The 10775-nt window shown below is 43.7% G+C and overlaps 1 long non-coding RNA gene across 2 annotated transcripts; it reads left to right on the top strand.

Moving 5' to 3' along the window:
- The first annotated feature begins 854 nt into the window (after positions 1-854).
- LOC142714075 (uncharacterized) lies at positions 855-8844 on the top strand. Of its 2 annotated transcripts, none has more exons than XR_012870284.1 (6): positions 855-942; positions 4637-4703; positions 5521-5585; positions 6031-6162; positions 6994-7060; positions 7259-8844. It is a non-coding gene; the product is annotated as an uncharacterized LOC142714075 (long non-coding RNA). The 2 variants fall into 2 exon arrangements; XR_012870283.1 differs by having other exon boundaries at positions 7240-8844.
- The last annotated feature ends 1931 nt before the right edge of the window (positions 8845-10775 follow it).

Raw genomic sequence — 10775 nt, 5'->3', positions numbered from 1 at the left:
CGTGAAAGCGGCCAAAAATAGGACATGTTCTATTTTTTGATGGCCAATATTCACGGTTGGTTAAAAAAAGGGCGTGTGAATATACCCATAGAACATCATTGCTCTGGAAGCTGACATTTTTTACTGTTGTGTGAATGTAGCCTAAAACGAAATTCAATAAAATGTATCCTTTATTAGTTCAGATGTTGCCGTCTTTACCTTGACTTTTAACGCATTAAATAAACAATCCCTTATCTTGACTTTTTCAATGGCTTTTATCACGCTGCAACAAATGATATTTTATTTCACATATAGCGAAAAGTAGTAATCCAAAAATAGGTTTTTAACGTTTCGGTCTATACATTCAACCTTCTTTAGACACGGATATGCGGCGCTTGTGACCTCGGTCGCTGTTGGGTAATGGCGCCATTATTTTTGGATTACTACTTTTCGCTATATGTGAAATCAAATATCACTTATTGCATAATACCTTGGAGTGCTGAGTTCCCATTTTTACACATTGGCGTGGAAGCCTACTCACGCACACTTGAAACACGGAGTGCTGCGGGATCAAGAAAGTATCACGCTGCAACAAGTTATCAGAGTCAAGTTAAAGATGGCTACATCTGTATTACAGTATAAAATCCATCTAGTAACAGATTACACGTTTCATACATTACATGTTCTTAGTCGTAGCCCCTATAACCACACATGTATCTTTCTTCCATGTTTATAAACAGCAGTCCCATGTAACGCCTATACCCAGTGTATGCACAGACAGTCTATCCAGGCAGTAGGAGATAATTAGATGATGTAACAGATACTGCAGCCGCTTATGATGTCACTGATGATGTCATAGACAGTACTAGCCGTTAGGTTCTATGTGCAGCTGGATTACATATTTTTTACAATTTCTGCCAATGACGTCTGGACCGGGACTGTGATTGACTGTGTGATTGACAGGTAAGATGCAGCATTTGATCATTAATTCTACATGTTACTGGACACATGAAATATATACGCTCTAGAATTCTCATATAAGGCCAGATTCACACTGGACATTACTGCAGCAATTTCTAACCACACCAACACCTCACCACAACTATATGATTGTAGAAGGATGTTTTTCTGGTGATTGTCGGGGGTTTTTTTTTTTTTTTTTAGACAAACAGTTCAAGTTCCTGTAAAATGTTTCTATTAATGCAAGTAACAACTGAACATTTTACATTCAGATTTAAAGGTTTCATATTTTCTCATTAAAGTTACAACTCAGTACAACAGAGTATGTTCACATGGCCTATTTTCATGGCCATAAACGCCCCGAAAAACATCTAAAACTACAGAGGCTGAACGCCTCCAAACATCTGCGCTTTGATTTCAATGGGAAAAACGGGGGTTTGTTCCGATGAGGCGTTTTTTACATGGCCGATTTAAAAAGACTGTAGAAGGATTTTTTTCTGGTGATTGTCAGGAGTTGGGGTTGTTGTTTTTTTAGACAAACCGTTCAAGTTCCAGTAAAATGTTTCTATTAATGCAAGTAACAACTGAACATTTTACATTCAGATTTCAATGTTTCATATATTCTCATTAAAGTTACAACTCAGTACAACAGAGTATGTTCACACAGCCTATTTTCAGCCGTTTTCCTGGCCGTAAACACCCCGAAAAACAGCCGAAAATACGGAGGCTGGACGCCTCCAAACATCTGCCCATTGATTTCAATGGGAAAAACTGTTTTTTTTTTCCGATGGTGCATTTTACGTGGGCGTTTGATAAAGCGGCGCATAAAAAACACCCTGTAAAAAGAAGTGCATTTCACTCCTTCGGCCGTTTTTGGAGCCGTTTTTCATTGTCTCAATAGAAAAACAGCTCCAAGAACGTTGGTAAAAACGCCTCAAAAAATATTTGTGGTTTAAAAAATGGCTGAAAATCAGAGGCTGTTTTCCCTTGAAAAGAGCTCTGTATTTTAGAGACGTTTTTTAGTTAAGTGTGTGAACATACCCTTACCATTGTCTGAGAATTGCAGCTGTCAGTAATGTGGAATGTGACTTCTCAGTCGTTTTCAATATGATGTCTAATTTAATTTAATTAAATAGTCTTAAAAAGCTACCGTATATTATCCTAATAAGGCTCAGCAGTAGCCAGGGCCGGCCTTAGGGGTGTGCGACCTGTGCCATTACATAGGGACGCATCCCTCCAGCAGGTGGAACGGGGCGCTGCGCTGGCTCCCTTCCACTGCTTGTGTTTTAGAAGCGGCCGGGCAACTCAGCAGCTGCCTTTCCGCCTGGGTGCTTCTCTCACTGACATCGCGTTTCTAGCAGCGAAAATCGGGATTCCTCTAGGACAGACATGGGCAAACTACGGCCCGCGGGCCACATACGGCCCGTTAGGCTTTTTAATCCGGCCCGCCGAACTTGTCCAAATCATAGTAAAAACCTCCTTTTTTTTTCCCCTTTCCCTGCAATGCCCACGTTTTCCCAATAGATGGCGCACTCAAAACACATTGACCGTTGTCCTTAACGCCGAAGGACGGATATATCCGTCCTCAGCAGCTGCTAGTTCGCGCAGGAGGACGGATATATCCGTCCTGTGATGGCGCGGGTACTGCCAGTGTACCCACGCGATCAGCGGCAGGAGCACGGCTGTTATACACAGCCTGGCTCCTGCTGCAACTGCCGGAATCGAAGCGCGCTCCGATTCCGGCAGTTTAACCCATTAAATGCCGCTGTCAATAGTGACAGCGGCATCTAATGTGTTTGACAGAGGGAGGGAGCTCCCTCTGTCACCCGATCGGCGCCCCCGCAAACAAATCGCGGGTCGCCGTCGGGTTTCCATGACAGCCGGGGGTCTAACAAAGACCCCCAGGTCTGTCTTCCGCAACTGCCTGTTTGGCGATGCCGGAGGCATGACCTAACAGGTTGCCTGTCAGTTTTACACTGACAGGCAATAATGCTTTGGTATACTAAGTATACCAAAGCATTATATATGCGATCGGCACATCGCATAGTGAAGTCCCCTGGTGGGACTTAAAAAAAAAATGTCAATCAGTTAAATAAAGTTTGTTGAAAAAAAATAAAATAATTACAGTCAAAATCAAATAAAACTACTTTTTTTGCCCAAAAAGTGGTTTTATTCAGTAAAAGTGTCAAAACAAATCACACATACACATATATGGTATCCCCGCGATCGTAACAACTTGACCAATAAAATGAACACATTAATTAAACCGCCGGATGAACGGCGTCCAAAAAACCCGCAAAAAACAACGGCAAAATTCTCTCTTTTCTCCCATTCCCCCCATAAAAAATAAAATAAAAGTTAATCTATAAGTCCTATGTACCCCAAAATAGTACTAATGAAAACTACGCATTGGCCCGCAAAAATCAAGCCCACATACGGTCACATCGACGGAAAAATAAAAAAATGACGGCTCTTGGAACGCGGCGATGCAAAAACAAGTAATTTTTTTCTAAAAGGGTTTTTATTGTGCAAACATAGGAAAACATATAAAACCTTTACATATTTGGTATCCTCGTAATCGTGCCGACCCGTAGAATAAAGGTAACATGTTATTTATGCTGCATAGTAAAGGGCATAAATTTATAACGTGAAAATTAATGCTGGAATAGCTGCTTATTTTCAATTCTCTCCTAAAATAAAGTTAATAAAAGTTAATCAATATATTGTAAGCATCTAAAAATGGTACAATTACAAAATACAACTCGTCCCGCAAAAAACAAGCCCTTATACGGCTATATAGACGGAATACAAAAACAGTTACGACTCTTGGAATGCGACCATGAAAAAACAAAAAATAATCCTTGGTCATTAACGTGCAAAATGGCCCGGTCATTAAGGGGTTAATGTGGCGCGTATTTCTCTTTATTTCACTTTAATTTTCACTTCGTTTCACGTCACCATTAAGCCCTTCGGTTTTCAAAGAGTACAATATCAGCCGTCACTTTGCCACGAAGCATGCAAACTATGCTAGCAAGCAGTCAACACAAGAACGGGCGGCTACTGCTCAGAGGTTGGCAGCTAATTTACAGAGTCAACAGAACTTTTTTCTTGATAAATCACAGTGCGTATGTTATTTTAATCTATTTACATTTCCTCCTCCCAGTATCTGCGAAATAGTATGTAAATGCCATATCTTGCATATTCCTTGAGACAAATTTATTAACTGATAAGGGCTATTTTTCACATTTGAAAGACAGTTAATAAATTGGGTTGTAGTGTTCTTACTGTGCTATGAGGTTTGCACACACTACATTTAATGCTTTAGTATATCCGGCCCAAACACTCCCTCCAAATGCTCCTGGCCCGGCCCCTCTGTCAAATTTTAGAACCCATTGTGGCCCGCGAGTCAAAAAGTTTGCCCACCCCTGCTCTAGGAGATGGGGGCATTGGGGATTGGCATTTGTAAATTGCCCACATTGTGACCCCCCCTAATGTCAGTCATGGACACCTGGGCCTGGGTGTGACTGCAACCTCTTCACCCCTATAGTTATGTTCCCTGGGTTTACACTAACATTACAAAATGTTTTCAATGTCTGACTCGTCCTGTGATAGAAAATGAAAGGTGTGAAAGTAAATATATTATTATTCATTCTAGATATGGGGTTATTTTATGTTTATTCCATTATGTATTTTACAGACATTTATGACATCTGAATATGTGGCACCAGTGACAGCCGATATGCTAGGACATACACTGTATATATGTAAGTATTATAGCAAATGACAACCTATAGAAATTCTATAATGTGATGTCATCCAGAATGTTCCTATAGAGACACATGACAAGACTGTGGGAACAAATTCCCCAATGTTGTTCATCCAGGGCCTGTCTTAGGGGTGTGCGACCTGTGCGGTTACACTGGGTGCATCACCTGTCACTAATGAATGGGGCGCCACTGGTCTTGATGCCTGGGGCACCCATTGCTTGAACACTCAATCCCACTCTTCATGTAAAAAAAAGTAAAGGGCACTGCTCAGGATGCAGATACAATTCCTTGATAATGGATTACATTACAGTGTGGCAGACAATACTTGTCTGGCAGTGTTATTTGGGCAATGTATGATTGCAGTATTTGAGTACTATATTCTACGCCATAAAGCTGAATTCAGACGCTGCAGATTTGCTGCGCGGCAAAATTCACAAGTGCTACAGGTGAATAGTTACAGTCTCAAAAACTCATCCACATGTAGCAAAAGTAAACGCTGGGAATTTTGCTGCAGCTTTATATTATTATTATTATAGAAATGCTCCATAAAGAAGATATTATGGTATTAGTAATATATAAGGGACTTGTTATTTATGTAATTTCCTAATCCACATTTGGCTTATGGGGGAGCACACAGCGCACACAGAGTGTCTACATTACCAGTACTGCAGTCTGTGCGCCACCATACAGGTCCGTCCACATGAAGTTGCTGTGTACATGAGCCCTAATGTACATTTCCTTCATTGTTGGGTGGTCTATACTGAGCACACGTCTGTCTGGAGAAATAAAACGACACAATTATTGTTTTTTCCAGAACATCTTAAGATCAGCTGCCTGCTGCCAGGGGGACTCTCTGAAGCAATATTTCATCTATGCAAGGTGCGTCTCTTATTAGTTACTATATGCAGTATCCACCAATACCCTCCACAGTTAGAATGACACTTTTTGTATGTCCTGGGTCAGAATGCCCCTTTTGTATGGCCCACAGTAATGAAGCCCCCTTTTCTAAGCCCCGACTCAGTCCTTTTATCCCCCATATTAATAGTGCCCCCTTTGCTCCTATAAAATAAAAAATTATACTCACCTAATAGACGACCAACCGGGTCAGACATTTTGCTTCCTCCCTGCGCCGTTATTGTTTGTCCAATTTCAGGGGCGTATGGAGCCCCAGAGCTGTGGGCCACCCCAAATCCCTGGACCCCAGCCGGTCAACCTATTTACCCCTTTGGTAATTTTACACTGGTTGGGAACTGGACTCTGTTCTAGATAGAAATGTTGCCATTGATTGAGATTTGTCCTAATACATTGTCTTTCTTTCTCCTAGAATTAATTCCTCATAAGAGTTAATGATAACCACACGTCCCAGGAGGGCAGATCAAAGATTAAGCAGAGCCCTCCACCTCACATCACATAACGTTCTACATTCAGTCGGATGTATTCAGTAGGAGAGTCCAAGGTCAGTGTATTTTATTAACTGCATCTCTAAATGATCACATAGTGTGTATTACTGGTCAATACTGAAGGGGGCACTACCACCATAGATGGCCTGGGCACCCTCAACTTACACTGCCGATCCGGCATTTAGGGCCAAACCTATAATATAAAAAAACAGAAAGATACAATCCCTAGTTTATTGACTGGGTGATGTTATTTGGGCACTGTATGATTAAATTATTTGGACACTACATGGTGCATCATAAGGGGGAGGACGTCACAGATACTGCACATGTCACCAATAAACCTAAGGCCGGCCCTGGATGTGACACAATAGCTGCCACGTGACATGCCATCCACACGGACATGACCGCTGTGGCCTAGCAACTAAAGACAACAGAACCACCAGCGCAGGAGCCACAGGGAATTTAAAAAATGAGTAGGGACAATTTGTTCTTTTTAGCCATATGCGGCTTAGACTAAGGTTTATGAAACTGTCAGAAAACCCCTTTAATAATTATTTTGTCTGTTGAATCCAGAAATCCAATTTACCATTTTCTACTCTCTCTACTCCAGTCCAAAAGACTCCACAAAAGACAAATTAGAAGTTTTCCATTAAGGATAAGATTATATAGAAGAATAACAATAAGCTCCTGGTCCCTGATACAAAATCTATACCAGGGTCCTCCAACTATTATGTGCCATTATACTGCTGGTGTTATTTGTGTGGCAGAGGGGCATTGGACTCGCCCTGTGATAGAAAATGAAATGTGTGAAAGTAAATATATTATTATTCATTATAGATATGGGGTTATTTTATGTATGTGCATTAAACCCATTATGTATTTTACAGACATTTATAACATCTGAATATGTGGCACCAGTGACAGCCGACATGCTAGAAGATCCACTGTATATATGTAAGTATTATAGCAAATAACAACCTATAGAAATTCTATAATGTGATGTCATCCAGAATGTTCCTATAGAGACACATGACAAGACTGTGGGAACAATCTCCCTGATGTTTTCAATAGGCTGAACATATATTTGTTGATATGATGAACCATACTAAGCGCACGTCATAATATCTTCACAGTTTATACTTTTTGTTCCAGAATTTCTTGAGATCGGCTGCCTGCTGCCAGGGGGACTCTCTGAAGTAATATTTCATCTATATGCGGTATGTCCATCATTAGTTACTATATACAGTATCCACCAGTAGCTCTGTACATTGAAAAAGTAATGAGCGGGCAAAATGCCAAGAAAGGCGTAGCAGTGGGGAACCTTGGATAGTTGGTAGGAATAGGCATAATGTAAGTTAGGGGTATCTTTGTCCAAAATGCTGGCCACATGGCTCGGTTTGGGACTGAACGTAGGTGTAAGGTAATTGGGTGAGGGAGTGTAGGGGGATTTTAGACAGCTCTGGTCTGCCAAGAACATTTGCGATGTGTCAAGGCCTGGATGCAATAGACAAGGACTTAAGTGAGTTTCATTACACAGTCATAATCTGCAGGCATAGGTGATAATGGATACTGGCAGAATGTTTTTATATTTACAGCACTCAAGCGGAAAGCAATGGAAGGTGCCAGGATATTGCCACGTATAGAGCCCCCACAAATCATGCAGCACAAGGACCTGGACTTGGGGTGAACTGGATTGTTTGGAGCAAATGGCATCAAGGAAGCAAGGCAGGTATCCTCAATGGTATCATTCTAGCAAAAATTTGAGGGAACATGGCACGATGATGGGCCAAGTGCCAGGATCCTTGCGCAGGGATCCAGGGTCGATGAAGGCAGCAATATCCCAGTGGGGCCTTATAATCTCAACATGGGAGAGGGACACCTTGGGGTTGCCAAAATGTTTAGAACACGGGGTACTGGCACAATGTTTGGAATTACAGGAGCAGCGCATCTGGATGTAAAGAGAAGCAGAAGAAGGCAACAGTAGCTGGTTGAGTCTGATTCTGATCTGTCAGATGATAATAAGTGGTCTGATGTTGGGGATAGATGGGCTAATGGGCAAGACGTTTAAGATGCTGAAAAAAATGTTTACGCAGGATAAAGTAAAAAGCTAAAAGTGAGGAGGCGTGATACCGAAAGCCAATCCTTTACTGGAAAGAGGGGGTAAAGTTTGGGGCCAGGAAACATGTTTGTGGATTTCTACCTACACACACTTGTCCCAGGAAATGTTGGGAAACATAAGGGAGGTTAGGCTTGTCTAGTTTTTGTGATGTCTATGGAAGATTTTGTTTAGTATTGCAGTGTTATGGTGGTGGAGCAGGACCCCCTTATTGATCAGGTGCCAATAAAAAGGGATGGTGCCTGTGAAGCAGGCTGGTAAGTATAAAAAAAATACATCTGTCGCACCTAAAAGAGGCATCATCAGTAAACAATGAAATAGACAAGGAGTTGAGTGAGTTGCATCATTAAAGCAGAATCTGCAGGCACGGATGACAATGGATACTTGCAGAATGTTTTTTGTGCCTACAGGACTCAAGTGAGAAGCAGTGGAAAGGACACGGATATCGGCACGGATAGGGCGTCCACGAGTCATGCAGCACAAGGAACTGGACTTCTGATGTAATTGACTGTTTGGAGGAGATGGCGTACATATGCGAAGAATGTAGTTGGCTTTCGAAGCGCGTAAGCAGTCTTGTATCATCACTTCAACATGCCGTGTGGTTTATAAAATGTTTTTCTAATAAAGTCATCACATTGTCATGAGGATTGCTGGACCGTATTTTCTTCTGTGTACTGTATATTTATTGGACAGTGCGAACGCCATACAGCCCTCCCTGTAGAGAACGCCATACAGCCCTCCTGTAGAGAACGCCATACAGTCCCCCTGCAGAGAACGCCATACAGCCCCCCCTGTAGAGAACGCCATACAGCCCCCCCTGTAGGGAACGCCATACATCCCCCCCTGTAGAGAACGCCATAGAGCCCCCCCTGTAGGGAACGCCATACAGCCCCCCCCTGTAGGGAACTCCATACAGCCCCCCCTGTAGGGAACGCCATACAGCGTTCCCCCCCCCTGTAGGGAACGCCATACTGCGTCCCCCCTTTCCAAAAAAATGCGACCTACAGTGTGTCCTACAAAATACATGTATCCCCTATCCACAGGATAGGGGATACAAGTATGATCGCTGGCAGCGAAAGCTGCTTCTATCCTCTCCTCAGGGTCCCCGGCAGTCACTGACAGCCGGAGACCCGACATTCAGCAGCCCGATCGCGCGGGCAGTAAGTTAAAACCGGAGTCGTAAAAAGTCTATGGCTCGGGTTTTGGGGACCCTGACCGCTGGCCGTAAAAATACAGCCAGCGGTCGGGAACCAGTTAATGGCAGAGCGGGGAGATACCTCCCTGCTCTGCCGTAGTGTTCAGTGGCGTCCCGCTGTAGCAGCCATAGCGGCTGCCAGCGGAGCCTCCGGCCATGGTGGGGGCCCGTGCCGGCGGGCGACACGGGCCCCCTCATGCCGCGGGCCCCGTAGCAGCCGCTACGGCGGTAGTTACGCCACTGCTCAGTACATATATACAACACCAAAAAAAATCTCAGTGTTATGACTGCGGACCTCTGTCGCTCACACTGTGATGAACGGCCGCGACCGCAACTTCCTGGCCACCTCCCAAGAGACCACGGCTGGCGCGGCCTTCCCTTCCTGGAGTGTGCGAGGAGTGCCTTAAAGGGCCAGCGTGCGCACTTCCTAAAAGTTTTTTATCCTACCCCAGTGCACCCTGGATTATAAAAAGGTCTCTGCCCTTCCACTCCTTGCTTGAGCGTTGTTTGTACTTTTCCCATGTTTGTATTGCAAAGGGTCCCTTAGTATTTTCCTGCTTGATCCCAGAGTTCCCGTTCCCTGCATCCTATTTCCTGTATCCCTTGCTGTTTCCTAACTGTGCCTGCCTTTTATCAGAGTCGTGTGGTACCGCCGGCTGGATATGCCACGTCTGTGAGTCATCTACCATTCCTGGTGCCATCTGCTTTGTCTGGCGCAACCTGCCACACCTAGCCCTATCTGAGCCGGAGCCCACGGCCTAGTGGGTCCACATACGGATGTAGCCATCTTTAACTTGACTCTGATAACTTGTTGCAGCGTGATATCACACAAAAATAACCATTGAGAAGTCATTGAAAAGGTCAAGATAAGGGATCTTTCCACTGTGTATTTAATGCGTTATTAGTCAAGCTAAAGTCAGCTACATATGTTCCCTATATTGTGACAGTACGCTCAGGCCATGGAACCCGCTGGCCAGCCTAAGACCACAGTTCAGGTCATACAGACGGATATGCGTGACCTATATACACGTCAGCAATTACTAAGGGGTGGACCCCAATAGTATATATTGTATCTATATGCACGTCAGGATCAACTCCTCGTGGCTGTAAACTCCATCATCGCCCGACTGGATCAACTCCCTTTTCCTTCCCCAGAGACTACTGCCGTTCCACTGCCTAATACTCCTACTGTCTGTTTTCCGGATCCACAGTTGCACTGCCTCTTTTTCCTCGCTATGACTGCGTGCTCACCATTTCTCCTCTGATGAGGCCAAGGTAGCGTTCATTATTTCCCTCCTCGCTGGCAAGTCCCTCGCATGGGCGAACCCCATCCTGGAATGACAGGGGCCCAAATTTTC

This window comes from Rhinoderma darwinii, unplaced genomic scaffold, assembly GCF_050947455.1.
Source record: "Rhinoderma darwinii isolate aRhiDar2 unplaced genomic scaffold, aRhiDar2.hap1 Scaffold_44, whole genome shotgun sequence".
Classification (NCBI taxonomy): domain Eukaryota; kingdom Metazoa; phylum Chordata; class Amphibia; order Anura; family Rhinodermatidae; genus Rhinoderma; species Rhinoderma darwinii.
Note: the sequence above shows the minus strand (reverse complement) of the source record. Positions and strands in the feature narration are given on the sequence as shown.